This window comes from Pinus tabuliformis, chromosome 1_1 (assembly GCF_031772625.1).
Source record: "Pinus tabuliformis cultivar Carrire ecotype Pingquan chromosome 1_1, CPIR1, whole genome shotgun sequence".
Classification (NCBI taxonomy): Eukaryota; Viridiplantae; Streptophyta; class Pinopsida; order Pinales; family Pinaceae; genus Pinus; species Pinus tabuliformis.
In genome coordinates this window covers 17557674-17574559 of record NC_142297.1, presented here as the reverse complement: position 1 = coordinate 17574559, position 16886 = coordinate 17557674, and positions in this window count along the sequence as shown.

Here is a 16886-nt window from a genome sequence, read left to right as displayed (position 1 = left end):
CCGAACTATCAGCCCACGGCAAGGAAAAAGGGTAGAGTAGCGTAGAGCAGGGTAAAGCAAAGTTAAAGTGCTAATATGTGGGATTTGTGATAATAAAAGAAAAGGCCTCCAGACACAAGTCTGAAGACCTTAGCGCCTAAGGGCTCAACCCCTGGTTCCAACTCCTAGTCATATGAGGAAAGTCACACAAGGAGCTAAGGGGGAAATCCAAAATACCCGTTTCGCTTGTTTGAGAAGAAAAAACCTGTGCCCACGATTCCATGTTGTTACACCGGAATGCATATCACCTGCTACTTCAAGACACCAATGGTGCAGTACAAAGGTTTAATGGGCAGATGGGCTGGAAGCTAGAAGACTTTAATAGAGCATGGCGCAGAAAAGGAGCAGTACAAGGGACTCAGAAGGATGGCTCAGTATGGAGCCTCATCCCTCTACACAGCAAAGGACCACAAATACCAGCACTAACAGGTGACCCAACCCCTACTCCACAGAGGAAGGCCTTCAAGCAGTAAAAACAAAAGTGATGGGAGCCAACTGAGTAGCACAAAAGGGCCATACAGCAAGCCAACTGCAATCATTAACAATGAACAGATGTGCACTAAGACATTTAATGCTTCTCTTTGACCGATATTCATTTTTTATATCTTGTAACATGCCTCCCTTCAATGAGGCATTTATTTATGTAATACCTTTTTGGGTCACAGATCTGTTCCTGACTGATACAGCTAGTTGACCTGACAGTTGAATCTAGGACATAGATATTTATGGTGTAATGTAGCTTCTTGCTCCCCTCTCGAGATAAATAGGGAAAGCAAGACTTAGAAAGGGTTCAGAAATTCTAGAGAAAACACTACATGTTATATTTTCAGACTATGTCTCCTTTGTAATACAGATCTTTTCAACATATCAAGGCAATAGTGGTGATTCCCTCTTCAAAGGATTACAGTATGTGTTCCCCTTTGTTTAACTCATTTTTACGTCCATGCTTCTTCCCTGAATTCATGTAATTATTGTTGCTAGATGTGTTTCAAGCTCCTTCATAGATTCATTAGTATCAATATGTTAATGCAAATTCATGTAACCGTTTCACATATTCATTTGTCTGAACTTTGTTTATGTATATGGCTGTGAGGAACATTGAGATTAGATATTTAAATCTGCCGCACATGAATCATAGCCCTCAACTCCCCCTTCATTCATTATTTATGCTTGTAGCCCAAATAAGCATAGAAATCCTTAATGTCTCAAGCTCTGTGTGGTAAATACAGAAGTACATATCATTACTTTGCACAAAATTCCAGCCTCCTGAGCTCATAGGAGAGAGCTCAATATATAGATGAATTGAGAAAGGATGAGTCAGCTTGCAACTGATGTGTAGCTGCCTTGTGTCCTCTCTCTCTTCAGTTAATCTTTAGTTGATCTTCAGTTCTTGAGTCCACTTGGTGAACCTTGCTTCCACTTGGAGAAACAAAGCCTCTGACTCATCACAAGGCGAAATACCTGATCCAAGTGTCATTTTTGGAAGATTCCAAAGCAATGACTCACTGTGCCACATGTCCAAACTCGCCCAACGCAGGTGGGCTTTGTTCTACCTGCTTTGCAACGCAGGTACACCATGGAGCAGTTGTGTTTCAGCGCAGAAGCCTAGTGGAGCACCTGCTTTGATTTCAGGATTGCTTGTTTTTTAGTGTTTTCAGGTGGAGAATTGATCTGAGAGCTGTTGGTTTGCTGACCTTGTTCCTCTAGGGGTAGGAACATCATGTTTAGGGAACTTTGGATCCCTTGGATTATTGACAATTCATGCTTGTTGCTGTAAGGCACAAAATTGTCTATAACAGATGCCCCCTAAAGTATGAGGTCGTTTATCGGGTGAAATGCTTTATTGAGAGGATCCGAAGTTCATTCAATCTGCTGAGAAGTGTCCTGTAATAAGATACAATACAATACATTATTTTTCATACATTTTTCATGATCTAGCTGAGGCGGGCATTCCCATGCTCAGCTTTATAAATACATTTTGGTACATAGAACAGACGATCGTCTGATTGTAGACTAATAATTCTCTGCCGAATTTATCATCCTTTGAAAAGGATGATCATCTGCTGCAATGATGTACATATCAAATGTCTTTATGTCCTGAATATATATCGCAGCCCGGATGGATGAAACTAGATCCGGGGTCTTCAATCTCTTCCGATCTTCACTCGATGTACAAGTCGATCCATGTGAGAATTTCTTGAAGTCGAACATGGAAAGACATCGCTTGATTACCGGTCAATGATGTAAACCGTTAACAAGCGCGAGAGGAATCACCGATAAGGATGATGACCCTCAAGGTACGGCAGTACAATCCACATGGTGGGAATAAAGGACTTGGCGTCGACCACCATGCAAAATCTCCTGGTCGAAGGTCATTAATGTATACCTGTCGCCGGAAGTGAGAAACTTGCCATTGAGGCATGCAAGCTTCAAAGTACTGAGGGGGGTGTTCCTAGATCAACTCCTTGGATAATGAGCTGATGTCGACAAGGAGCGATCCGTCAAAGGAGGGCCTTAATGAATCCCACATCAGTGACACGGAACGGAGCTAGTGATTGTGATGAGGTGAAAACAAACTGTGATGTATGATTCAGGGTGGCGGTCATGAAGTGGATGAAGGATAATGTATGGCAGTGGGTGGAACACGGTTGACTCTTTACAGAACCACATCTCTTGAACATATAACGACACTGATGTGATGGATTGGTAGCATTACCCCAATTGTGGATGGTGTGGCGAGGACCATGATTCTGCGACCAGTGAATGAAACAACCCAACCCGATGCGGTACGGAGGACAAAGTGTCATGTTCAAGAGCGACTTGCTACCATTAATGTTGTGAGGTTCTCCCAATTTTTCCCCAGTCATTGCTGACCAGTACCTCTTTATTTTTGTCAAGCTTGAGGAGGATAACATATGCTTGTTCTATAACCTGCCCTTCGGGCAAGCCCATCGCTAAGTTTTAACGAGCCTAGCGATAGGGAAACTCGTTCTCGTCTAAAGACAAGTTTGTCGCTATTTAATCATTTTAACGAGTCTAACGACAAAGAAAACTCGGTCCTTTTCATTTTTAGAGAGTCTGAAAAGGTACGAAAAGTTAACTCCACAATTCCTTTTTCGTCATTTAATCCCTTAAGTCCGAAAAAGTATAAAACAATATAGAAGGGATGAGTTTTCGATTGCTTTAACGAGCCGAACAAAACAAGCGCTCGATCTTTTTGTGCAATAATCCCTCAGGTCCAAAAAGATTAAAATCTAGAGGAGGGATAGCTCTTCCGGTCCTTTTAACGAGCTGGAAGGCCAAAACTCGGCAAACTTTTCATATTTTACGAGTCAGTGAAAAGAGCTCAAAGAAGACTCGTCTTTTGAGGAACGAGTGATGAACAGGGATAGCAGTAGATTCCAGGTACAGGTTGGAATTCTCCAATCACGGCAGTGTCACAAGGATGGCTAAGTGAAATCACTCTTCGCAGCTGTTCCTCAAAATGGGTAAACAAACATATGGAGGTGAACGATTGGCCAAATGAACGGATGGAGGTGATGGCATATAAACACGACCAAGGGCTTTTAATATGGCTTTCAAAGGTTACATTTCTCCAGGTTATTTACCGGTTCATTTTTTCTGGATGAGCTTGAACTGCTAGGGAAAGATTGCTCACAACTTGTGTTTATTTTTTAACGAGCATGAACTCTGCTAAAACTGCTCGATGATATGTTTGCATGCCCCCAGCATAATAACGCAAATCGAGGTGCATGCCCCCCAAGCTTCATTGCATTCAACTTTGTTGGTTGGAATGAAGGTTTACCATTGAGATCTGGAAAGGGGATCGTTTCATTTTTTAATGAGGTTGACATAGTAAAAGAACTATCCTCATTGCCCACTGTATTTACAGTACTCGATAGAAAATCGAAAACTGAAGGATGATAAAGGTTATTTGGAGTATCTTCCCCATAACTCGAGAGAAGGGAACGATGGTGGGAATCATTCCATGGTGCCCCGTCAATTACCATTGATTGGACTATTCCTTTGTCGGTTCCATGCACTCGCGACCAAGGACTTAAAGGGGTGCCATATTCTCTAGACCTATCTATCCAAACGCTTGATGAGCGTTGATTTGGGGTTGCCCCCCAGGCCAAGAAAATTGATTGCTACAATACTTCCATTGGGCTTGGGGACAAAACCTTTGCATGATCCATGCTGATATCGTTTTCTGACATCTTTTGTGCGGAAGATATCATATTGCAGGTTCCTACAGTCGCCACTTCTCCCACAATGAACGTTGGCGGAAGGGTGAAAGTTCCCATTAATGTAGGATCTTTTAGTAGGCCTACTCCGATATTTTGAAACGAATGGTCGCTTCCATGGATCAGAGGAACGCTTCCTGTAACTTGTGAACCATTAGGGAGGAAATTTTGTTGGTCAATGATCGTAATCCCTCCTTGAAAGGGGAATGCGATTTTCCTAAAATAGGTCGACACAACAGCTTCCATGGCATAAATCCATGGTCTTCCCAGTAGGATATTATAGTCAAGATTGCCATCGATGACTTCAACATCTATTTCTACTGTTTTGCCCCCTAGTTCAACTTTCAAGTTACTAAGGATACCGTAAGGGGTATATGTCCTTCCGTCGAATGCTTTTAATGTTGTCGATGATCGCGACAAGGTTGGAGATCCTAAAGTTTTCCAGCAACTCATCGACATAATACATGTCGATGCCCCCTCATCAATAATTGTTCGATGAACAGTTTTGTTGAGGGCTTTCACTTGGACGAGGAAAGCTAGTTGAGCTGGTAACTGAGGATCATATCCTTTGTGATCAAAGGATACAAGATTGGAATCTTTAGGATCCACCCCACCAATTGCTGATAACAATGCCTGCCTTTGGGATGGGCAATTTTGTAGTACTTCAAGAGTCGACATAGCAGACGGCGATTGCGCCAAATCTTCCACTATATTATAATGTTGTGCCGCTCTGGCACGAGGATTAAATGTCGACTTGTGTACTACTCCCTTTGGCGGTTTTATTGTTAATTCATGTGTGATGGGGGGTACAACTTCTGCCGAAGTTGTTGTCGAACTGCTAGGTTGATCTTTACCTTTATCGTTCGACACCTGTGGATTCCCGTAATCTTTGTTCCTTGTCGAAATCAAAGCATCATTCTGTTGCTTCGATATCGATAACATAAGCACTTGCGACGGTGAAGCATTTCCACTACCAACCAGATTTTTTCCTCGATCGGGAAATGGATCAGTTAACACAGCTGGAGTTTGCGAACTCTTTAAGAATCTTTTTAGATCAGCTTTGTATGGACATTCTCTCGTCCAGTGATCCTCATCACATATCTGACACCCATAAGGTGGTTTCCTATCTCGAGGAGGGCTTGAAGAAGTTTTTCGAGGAGATGACTCTCCTTGTTTCTTCTTCTTCCCTTTGTTTTGATTTTTCTTGCTTCCTGGTTGATTGGTTTCTTTGCCCTTATCTGCTGATACGGCATTTACTTCCGAAGCAAGAATCTCTTCTTGAGCATTTTGATTCGAATCTTTACGGGCCTTCTTGGGATTGGCCTTTCTCGGATTCGCGTTTGCCGTGCCAATCACGCCATCGCCGGCATGAGAGTCACTATTCGATTTAGGAGGAGGAGGAATTGAAAACTCTGGTCTAGGGGCGTCTGGTATCTTGTCATAGAGCGTGCCGGACTGAGTATACACTAAATCCAAATATTGCGCACGAGCAATAACCTGCTCTTCTGTTACGACTCCTCCCTTCGCCACATCTTCCGTTATGGCCGGAAGTAACGACTTTATAAACCACTCAGCTAAAAGCTGATCAGGAACGTATGTTTTAACCATTCTTCGTCGACGTCGCCACTCATGTATATGATCTGATATATGAGTTGCGGTTGTCTGTTTGAAGTTAGTCAATATCTCTGTTCCCGTTTCATACCTTATTGGTAATTGAAAGTGGGTTAAGAATGTCGTGGCAAGGGAGCTAAAATTGTCGAATGAAGCTCTAGGCAATTCTATATACCATTTTGCCGCTGGACCTGTCAATGTCCTCTGAAAGAGGGGAAGCCTTATCGAATCGTCATTTAAAGTGTTCGACGAACACCATAGATGAAATGTCATCACATGATTCGACGGGTCTTCACCTGGATTTCCATTGAATTTAGGGATGTCAGATGGAAGTTTGTGCGGAATCACTGGCCACCATGGGGCGTAAGCAATTGGATCATTGGTTAACCAATGTAAATCAGGCAACTCTAAAGTCGCCACGAATGGTAACTGTTGATTCAAGTTAGGTGAAGCGTAACCAGGATACGATGGAATCACCTGAACAATCGGTCTTTGCATACCAGCATAATGGAGTTGATGTTGGTATGATTGATACGGTTGATGGACTTGACCACTATAAAGTGGTTGATTTTGACCATTTTGAATATATGGTTGTCCCGTATTCGCAAATATTTGCTGTTCAGAACCTTGGTACACTTGTTGGAATTGCGGCTGTTGGTATTGCACTATCCACGGTTGCGACACCATGGGTTGTTGCGCTACACTAACCATTGGACCAAGATGTGGGGTAGTTGTACCCGACTGTACTTGTGTTGCCCCACCAGTAGGCGATTGTGGTTGGGTCGCAGGGTCAAGGGGCTGTTGCATGAGAACCTGAGAAATCTGAGGTTGACATACAACAGGAATTGTTTGAACTTGCGGCACGGTCACAATAGTTGGTGTAGTTGGGATGTTTGTCACAAGTACACACTGTTGCATAGAATATACAACTCTCGGTGGCTGGGATAGCATAGGTACCCAACTACTCGTCGCAATTCCGCCATAACTTGAATAAGGTTGAGAACTCCCGTATGGGTACCCTCCCGGAGGGGGTAATGAAAGGGCATACTGCCCCCCATACGGTAGCAATCCAGAACTCAAGGCAATTGATTGTCCTGGAGGATTGGATGGCCTAATTAGATTCCCAAAAGGGTCAATTTGATGAGTCTCACCATGAGAGTTACCAGACATTACTCCGGAACAAACAGGAACAGACCATACTGTCGAGATAGTCTCTTGGTGGACTCCTTCTAGCGACTGAGAGCTAGTTGGGACAGATGGTATGCCGGCGAACATTGTTGGATTTGCAGCAGGTAATTCTGCCGTCGCCGTGTCATTTGACACAGTCCTAGATGTCGACGGTTGTTCAGTCATTTTTAGTCTATCCAATTGATCGCCTAGTGATTCTACAGGAACTTCCACTGGTGATGGACAAACTTCTGTTGTAGCAGGAAATAGAGTGACCCCTACTCCAAATTGAATTGGAGTGGATACTTGCGGTTCCTCTATAATTTCCTCTATCGCAATCAGACCAGGTGGAAGAGGAAGACCGTCAGGTCCGTAAAAGATTTCCGGTGCCGAAGAAGGGGTTGTATCGACCGCGACGGATGTTTGAGGAACAAAACTCTCTGGACCGGTTACAGATGGAACTGGTTCAGTCATACAAGTATTTGCCCCCAGACTAGGATCAGTATTACTGTCCCTCTGTGGCGATTGAACTTCTTCTATTGAGGCAGGGTTTCCGGAAATGTTTGGAGTGACCAGAATCTCAGATGTTGTTGGAACGCTTGTTCTAACTTTTAAAGGATATTTTGAACTGGTTCGACGAGCTCGCTTTGTCCGGATTGTTTTCGATTCCGGAGACAAAGACGGTTGCCTCGCAAGCCTCCGAGAATGACGGATATTCAATTGACTTTCTTCCACGATTGCGGATTACTCGATCAACTAAAATATAAAGGGGAAAATTTGTGTTTCCGATTTGAATGAATTTTATTAGACGCTTTTAAACATAACTTTGCTTTTTCATGTTTTAAGAGTCGAGAAAAAGCTAAAGATGACTCTAGTCTCCTTCAATGTATTAACGAGCCCGAAGTGACAAATGCTCGGTTGGACCTTTTCAGTTATAGAGTTTGAAAAAGGCCAAAAGAAACTGCTCTGGAGATCTAGGCAGAGGGTGTGCCAAACCTTTCGCGAAACCACATAATACGTTTTACGGTACGGGTGGTCGATCTTCGTGAATGCTGTGTTCACTGCATCGCGATCAGTAGGGCGGCTGACACGGCTTCCTATGGATAAAGGATAATTGCCTATAGGGGTCTCCCAATATATACGCGACGGTACGTGGAAGCACAAGTCCGTATTAGTGCCACCGACTCTCAGGAGGAATCACCCACCTTCGTAGAGATCGACAGTCACTATGTTTAACGACGCCGGAACACGTCTCTACCTAGACCTCTAGATGTTTGCGTTATGTTTCAAATGCGTTGTTAGGTTCATTCAGTATATTTTAAGTTGATCTTTTTTAAAGTTTGCCTTTCAAGGTTCACCACGAGATGTATATGACAAATTCCTAAATGCAGCCTAAGATGAGAAGCAAGCTTTTTCAAATCTTTTTGACTGATGAAAATCTTAACTACTGAGGGAGAAGAAAGGCAAATTCTTTTCACACAGTTCATACAGCACAAACTAATGCACTTTCTCCTGAATCATCATGCAAACTTTTTCAAATGCAAAATGCACAATGCATGTATTTTCTTTTCCCTTTCTTAATGTGGATGGATACAAAAAGAAAGTGGTTATATAACTTTGATTTCGATTTAAAGCGACAGTAAACAAGTTTGTCCAAAATCAAAAGACACCTTAAGATTCACTTGCTTAATCACTGGAAATACATGAAATCAAACCATACTAACGAAAGTAAAATGACTAATCAGCTATGGACAACAAACAAGCTAACTCTTTAGACCAGCAAAATGCCTAACACAGGTTCAGATCTAAGAGGCCAAAAGCATGACTAGTTTACTTTTCGTTATGGGAAATTGTAAATGAGTAAGAAATACAAAGAACAAGTACAATTTCGTTATATAACAGAGGCAGAATGATGGCAAGTAATATTGGTTTCAAAACAAGTACAAGACTGACACTTAGCAGCAAATCTAAGTGAAAACAGGCAAGAGAAAGGAGGAAACCCCAAATGCACTAGGCAAATTTGGGCCAATGCAGGCTCTGCACAGCCAAACTGGATCTCAGCGCAGGTAGCCCCTTCGGGACCTGCGTTGCAAAGCAGGTAGCCTGTGTACTACCTGCTTTGGAAAACGAGAATTGCGTTTTCACAGTTTCCGGGTCATAATTTTCTCAAAAATGCACGGTTTTTGCTCAAATCAGAGACATTCAGTCAAGCACACTCAAAGGGATGATTTAGAAGGTGCAAAGCTATCACTAAGAGCTTACAAGGATCTTTGTAGATCAGCTCTTCAAATCATGAACTTGCTCAGAAATGAGCCAGAGTAGCTGCCCTCTACTTCGCTTTTGATATAGTCAAAAGCTTTTCGATTTGGTACTCTTTGGTTCAGGAAATGAATAGCAAAGATACTACAAACACAATCAAACGGATACGATCCCCAGCGGAGTTGCCAGTTTGTTGTAGGGAAAAGTATCCGACTCGGATGACCCTATCCCACTCTAAGGGTGACAGTTCCTTAGCAACAACTGTAAAACAAACTACTTAAGGTTTACTTCTTTATGAAAGCAAAACAGAATGGAGGAAGCACTAACCGTTGCCTTGCGCTTAATGTCGAATCCAAACTCTTCTCTTTGGCCGCTTGCTCCTAGCTCTTTGTCCTTCTGCTCGCCCAGCTACAATGAGATCCTGCAAAATAACAAAGAAGGAAACTACAAGAGGCATGCAATCATAACTGGTTCATGGATTAGTGTAAACCAAACATGCAATCATCACAATATATAATTGAAACAAGAGCACATAGAAGAACCTCAATAGCTTTTATTAATGTAGAAGAAAAGGTTCTGAGAGTATTACAACCATTGCAGGCTCCAACCCAGCAACACCTCCCAGCAGAAAGAATTGCTCTTCTTCACCTCTCTCAAACAATCACCCAATAACTCGAGAATGAAACCAACAACATATCATTACTTTGCACAAAATTCCAGCCTCCTGAGCTCATAGGAGAGAGCTCAATATATAGATGAATTGAGAAAGGATGAGTCAGCTTGCAACTGATGTGTAGCTACCTTGTGTCCTCTCTCTCTTCAGTTAATCTTTAGTTGATCTTCAGTTCTTGAGTCCACTTGGTGAACCTTGCTTCCACTTGGAGAAACAAAGCCTCTGACTCATCACAAGGCGAAATACCTGATCCAAGTGTCATTTTTGGAAGATTCCAAAGCAATGAATCACTGTGCCACATGTCCAAACTCGCCCAACGCAGGTGGGCTTTGTTCTACCTGCTTTGCAACGCAGGTACACCATGGAGCAGTTGTGTTTCAGCACAGAAGCCTAGTGGAGCACCTGCTTTGATTTCAGGATTGCTTTTTTTTGAGTGTTTTCAGGTGGAGAACTGATCTGAGAGCTGTTGGTTTGCTGACCTTGTTCCTCTAGGGGTAGGAACATCATGTTTAGGGAACTTTGGATCCCTTGGATTATTGACAATTCATGCTTGTTGCTGTAAGGCACAAAATTGTAGTTTGTTGTAGGGAAAAGTATCCGACTCGGATGACCCTATCCCACTCTAAGGGTGACAGTTCCTTAGCAACAACTGTAAAACAAACTACTTAAGGTTTACTTCTTTATGAAAGCAAAAGAGAATGGAGGAAGCACTAACCGTTGCCTTGCGCTTAATGTCGAATCCAAACTCTTCTCTTTGGCCGCTTGCTCCTAGCTCTTTGTCCTTCTGCTCGCCCAGCTACAATGAGATCCTGCAAAATAACAAAGAAGGAAACTACAAGAGGCATGCAATCATAACTGGTTCATGGATTAGTGTAAACTAAACATGCAATCATCACAATATATAATTGAAACAAGAGCACATAGAAGAACCTCAATAGCTTTTATTAATGTAGAAGAAAAGGTTCTGAGAGTATTACAACCATTGCAGGCTCCAACCCAGCAACACCTCCCAGCAGAAAGAATTGCTCTTCTTCACCTCTCTCAAACAATCACCCAATAACTCGAGAATGAAACCAACAGCATATCATTACTTTGCACCAAATTCCAGCCTCTTGAGCTCATAGGAGAGAGCTCAATATATAGATGAATTGAGAAAGGATGAGTCAGCTTGCAACTGATGTGTAGCTGCCTTGTGTCCTCTCTCTCTTCAGTTAATCTTTAGTTGATCTTCAGTTCTTGAGTCCACTTGGTGAACCTTGCTTCCACTTGGAGAAACAAAGCCTCTGACTCATCACAAGGCGAAATACCTGATCCAAGTGTCATTTTTGGAAGATTCCAAAGCAATGACTCACTGTGCCACATGTCCAAACTCGCCCAACGCAGGTGGGCTTTGTTCTACCTGCTTTGCAACGCAGGTACACCATGGAGCAGTTGTGTTTCAGCGCAGAAGCCTAGTGGAGCACCTGCTTTGATTTCAGGATTGCTTGTTTTTGAGTGTTTTCAGGTGGAGAACTGATCTGAGAGCTGTTGGTTTGCTGACCTTGTTCCTCTAGGGGTAGGAACATCATGTTTAGGGAACTTTGGATCCCTTGGATTATTGACAATTCATGCTTGTTGCTGTAAGGCACAAAATTGTCTATAACAGATGCCCCCTAAAGTATGAGATCGTTTATCGGGTGAAATGCTTTATTGAGAGGATCCGAAGTTCATTCAATCTGCTGAGAAGTGTCCTGTAATAAGATACAATACAATACATTATTTTTCATACATTTTTCATGATCTGGCTGAGGCGGGCATTCCCATGCTCAGCTTTATAAATACATTTTGGTACATAGAACAGACAATCGTCTGATATAGACTGATAATTCTCTGCCGACATTATCATCCTCTGAGAAGGATGATCATCTGCTGATGTACATATCAAATGTCTTTATGTCCTGAATATATATCGCAGCCCGGATGGGTGAAACTAGATCCGGGGTCTTCAATCTCTTCCGATCTTCACTCGATGTACAAGTCGATCCATGTGAGAATTTCTTGAAGTCGAACATGGAAAGACATCGCTTGATTATCGGTCAATGATGTAAACCGTTAACAAGCGCGAGAGGAATCACCGATAAGGATGATGACCCTCAAGGTACGGCAATACAATCCACATGGTGGGAATAAAGGACTTGGCGTCGACCACCATGCAAAATCTCCTGGTCGAAGTTCATTAATGTATACCTGTCGCCGGAAGTGAGAAACTTGCCATTGAGGCATGCAAGCTTCAAAGTACTGAGGGGGGTGTTCCTAGATCAACTCCTTGGATAATGAGCTGATGTCGACAAGGAGCGATCCGTCAAAGGAGGGCCTTAATGAATCCCACATCAGTGACGCGGAACGGAGCTAGTGATTGTGATGAGGTGAAAACGAACTGTGATGTATGATTCAGGGTGGCGGTCATGAAGTGGATGAAGGATAATGTATGGCAGTGGGTGGAACACGGTTGACTCTTTTACAGAACCACATCTCTTGAACATATAACGACACTGATGTGATGGATTGGTAGCATTACCCCAATTGTGGATGGTGTGGCGAGGACCATGATTCTGCGACCGGTGAATGAAACAACCCAACTCGATGCGGTACGGAGGACAAAGTGTCATGTTCAAGAGCGACTTGCTACCATTAATGCTGTGAGGTTCTCCCAATTTTTCCCCAGTCATTGCTGACCAGTACCTCTTTATTTTTGTCAAGCTTGAGGAGGATAACATATGCTTGTTCTATAACCTGCCCTTCGGGCAAGCCCATCGCTATGTTTTAACGAGCCTAGCGATAGGGAAACTTGTTCTCGTCTAAAGACAAGTTTGTCGCTATTTAATCATTTTAACGAGTCTAACGACAAAGAAAACTCGGTCCTTTTCATTTTTAGAGAGTCTGAAAAGGTACGAAAAGTTAACTCCACAATTCCTTTTTCGTCTTCTAATCCCTTAAGTCCGAAAAAGTATAAAACAATACAGAAGGGATGAGTTTTCGATTTCTTTAACGAGCCGAACAAAACAAGCGCTCGATCTTTTTGTGCAATAATCCCTCAGGTCCAAAAAGATTAAAATCTAGAGGAGGGATAGCTCTTCCGGTCCTTTTAACGAGCTGGAAGGCCAAAACTCGGCAAACTTTTCATATTTTACGAGTCAGTGAAAAGAGCTCAAAGAAGACTCGTCTTTTGAGGAACGAGTGATGAACAGGGATAGCAGCAGATTCCAGGTACAGGTTGGAATTCTCCAATCACGGCAGTGTCACAAGGATGGCTAAGTGAAATCACTCTTCGCAGCTGTTCCTCAAAATGGGTAAACACACATATGGAGGTGAACGATTGGCCAAATGAACGGATGGAGGTGATGGCATATAAACGCGACCAAGGGTTTTTAATATGGCTTTCAAAGGTTACATTTCTCGAGGTTGTTTACCGGTTCATTTTTTCTGGGTGAGCTTGAACTGTTAGGGAAAGATTGCTCACAATTTATGTTTATTTTTTAACGAGCATGAACTCCACACAAAAACTGCTCGATTCTCGTGTTTATTTTTTAACGAGCATGAACATTGCTAAAATTGCTCGATTTATACCAGTCTTAATACAAGGAATGCTTTAGGTGAGGTAATCTTATTTAAGGAGCGATACCTCACTAATTACTCCAATTTGGCAGGTTTTAACTTTTGCCCTTCATCCTTTCTTTATGCAAGCTGGAAACGGCTAATCCTACGAGTTTAACGGGTTAGACCTACAGGTTTAAAGGGAGGACCTAAAAATTTAAAAAATAAATAGTCGTCCCGTGCTTGCACTCCAAAAGGTTTGCATGCCCCCAGGTATAAAGTATAATTTCTAGAGACTGCCCTCTTACTTATTATCCGGAAAATGGTTTTTGTTTGCTGCCACAAACTAAACTCTCTTTTCGACGATGTCTATCATTAGGTTGCTAAGGATGGTGACTACTTGTTGCAGCAATTTCCTCTCTTTCTTTGAAGACTGCCCCTACTTCTCCTTTAAAACATGCTGTTTTAATGGGTGAGGCTTGACATTCAAAGATGGTGCCTTCTTGCTGTCACAAATAGACCCCCTCCTTAGGAGAGCCCACTTCTTTAGACAAAGGGAGCGATTCTTCCGCTTCAACATAACTTTGACAAAAGAATTTTATCCTAGAACAACCCTCTCTTCCTCTGCCGGACGGGGTACGGACTAGTCCATCCTTCTGCGGAAATTAACTTTATACCTAAGGTTTTCTCTGCCCGAGGCAGGCCAGGGTGCATGCCCCCTGGGTCCCCATTCTTTTCTTCTCGAATTACTCGCATTCATCGGGAAGTAGAACCGGGGGCGGTGGCATTCCTTGAGTGAATAAACCGTTAAGGGATGGTATTTGACTATTTGCAATGCGTGATCCTGGAAATGAAAGTTGGTCTACGAGCTTGACCATTCTTCCTTCGTGCGGAAAACACATGACTCTAAAGAGCGAGGACACTATTGCCTCCATGCAATATATATAGTCTCGTCCAAGGAGTAAGTTATATGCCAAGGGTCCCTGGACGACCATGATGTTCATGCGAACTGTCTTCCCTTTCAATGTAACTGGAACATTGGGGAGAATCCCTAACGGGTGACTGGTTCCTTTATCAAAACCTGATAGATTTCTCATCTCAGGTAAAAGCGCCGGGCAACCCAGTTCTTTCCAAGCAATAGAGGAAAGGATACTCACAGATGCCCCTTCATCAATGATAGTTCCAGCCATCACCATTCTGTAGATTTGGACTATGATTCTGAATGGGATACTGGCTGGTAACCGAGGTCTGCCTAGTTGATTCCAATCAAAGGATACAACTAGGTTGCTTGGTGGTGGGACCGAATATACGGCCGGATACGACCCTGACGATGTTCCTTCCTGCGATAAAGGAATGGGCGCATTGCCCTGATGCTCATCAGAGTCTGTGTTGATGAAAAGAATATGGACGGTGTCATCCTTATCCTTTTCAGTGAGGGTGTCATTTGAAGATGGGTCTTCAATGACGGAGTCATTGGATGATGAAACCTCTGAAGGAAGAACCGGGTCAACTGCCGTTTCGACCTTTAGACTTTCGTCTGGTCTGGATTTAGTAGGTTCATTCTCAATGATCGACACTTCAGCTGACCACTTGAGCGGGTCAGCTGGATTTTCAACTATCGAGGGATTAGGCGCGAGTTTTTGGTATCCAGGAGGAAGTCGTAACGGTGAAACCGGACGATCTTCCAAAACTCTCTTTGCCTCATCTAAGAATGGACATCGGTGGATGGCATGCTCGCCTTCACACAACATACAGGGTGATCTTGGTCTCCCTCTTCGTCCTTCACTCTCGCTAGTTGACGGACTGCAATCAACATGACTACCAGAGGTTGATGCTACCGGATTGTGCAACCTTGGGGACCAGTCCCTTAGTATCCGGGGAATACAAGGACAATCACGATGGAAGTGGGTCCCTTTGCAAATGACACATGGCGATTTAGGCCCGGTCGGTGCAGTGTGTGGGTTTTTGTCAGCTGTCTTTTGCTTGCCCCCAGTCGCCTTCGCCATAGGCTCCTTCTGCTTCTTTTCTCTCTTCTTCTTTTCCTTCTTCTCCATGGGAGGCTGACTTTTGCCGGCTCTACCTTGTGAAGATGAAGGATGAGGGGAAGAATTGTAAGAAGTGGAAGGCTGGTGGGTAGCTCTAGATTGGTCTGACTGTTGATTCGACTGCTCAGGATTAGTGGCGATCTGGACTACATTAGTTGAAAAGAGCCGTACAGGTAGGCCAATTGTCAATCCTGGAAGTGACAATGTTGCCATATGAGGCGCACCAACATCTCCCCAAGAGGAGAAGGGATTTGGACTTCCGCCAAGGTTACTTCCTTGGTTGGTGGGCTCCATACTTTTCAACTGGAAGATCAACGTGGGAATAACAGGTGATTATGTTCCGCTTAAAATAAATTTTATTAACGACGCTTTTAGACACAAACTTGCTTTTTCATGTTTTAAGAGTCGAGAAAAAGCTAAAGATGACTCTAGTCGCCTTCGATGTTTTAACGAGCCCGAAGTGACAAATGCTCGGATGGACTTTTTCAGTTATAGAGTTTGAAAAAGGCCAAAAGAAACTGCTCTGGAGTTCTAGGTAGAGGGTGTGCCAAACTTTTCGCGAAACCACAGAATACGTTTTACGATACGGGTGGTTGATCTTCGTGAATGCTGTGTTCACTGCATCGCGATCAGTAGGGTGGTCGACACGGCTTCCTATGGATAAAGGATAATTGCCTATAGGGGTCTCCCAATATATACGCGACGGTACGTGGGAGCACAAGTCCGTATTAGTGCCACCGACTCTCAGGAGGAATCACCCACCTTCGTAGAGATCGACAGTCACTATGTTTAACGACGCCGGAACACGTCTCTACCTAGACCTCTGGATGTTTGCGTTATGTTACAAAGCGTTGTTATGTAAATTGGATTTATTTTAATGTTGATCTTGCTTAACAGTTTGTCTTTAAGGATCACCACGAGATGTATATAACAAATTCCTGAATGCAATCTAAGATGAGAAGCAAACTTTTCAATCTTTCAACTTTGAAAAACCTTAACTACTGAGGGAAAAGAAAGGCAAATCTTTTCACACAGATCATAGAGCACACACTAAAATGCAAATTTTCCTAAATCGTCAAGCACACAGTCAAATGCAAAATGCACAATGCATGTATTTTCTTTTCCCTTTCTTAATGTGGATGGATACAAAAAGAAAGTGGTTATATAACTTTGATTTCGATTTAAAGCGAAAGTAAACAAGTTCATCCAAAATCAAAAGACACCTTAAGATTCACTTGTTTAATCACTGGAAATACATGAAATCAAACCATACTA